The sequence below is a fragment of the Sinocyclocheilus anshuiensis genome, unplaced genomic scaffold, assembly GCF_001515605.1.
Source record: "Sinocyclocheilus anshuiensis isolate Anshui unplaced genomic scaffold, SAMN03320099.WGS_v1.1 scaffold543, whole genome shotgun sequence".
Classification (NCBI taxonomy): Eukaryota; Metazoa; Chordata; class Actinopteri; order Cypriniformes; family Cyprinidae; genus Sinocyclocheilus; species Sinocyclocheilus anshuiensis.
The window spans coordinates 229,610-229,868 of NW_015552590.1; the positions used below are offsets into that span (position 1 = coordinate 229,610).

Below are 259 nucleotides of genomic sequence, written 5' to 3' on the forward strand. Positions count from 1 at the left end.
TTTATTTGCACAACATTTTTAACAGCACTTTTCATAAGTTTATGGTCAGTTGCGTTTTTATTTTTTATTTTTTTATTATTAATTATTATTTATTTTTATTTTTTTCATTATATTACATTACATTACCATGATAAAATGATAGCCCTACTTATTTTTTATGGCAGAAACTTTTTGTATGGTTGGCTAAATTTGCAGACGCATACAATCAGTTGCGTAGTACTTAAAGGGGTCATATGATGCGATTTCAATTTTTCCTTTC

At 25.9% G+C, this 259-nt stretch overlaps 1 pseudogene; it reads right to left on the reverse strand.

Annotated features, from left to right (window-relative positions):
• Positions 1–259, reverse strand: part of LOC107665510 (low-density lipoprotein receptor-related protein 1B-like) — a 312,996-nt pseudogene that overhangs the window by 119,018 nt on the left and 193,719 nt on the right.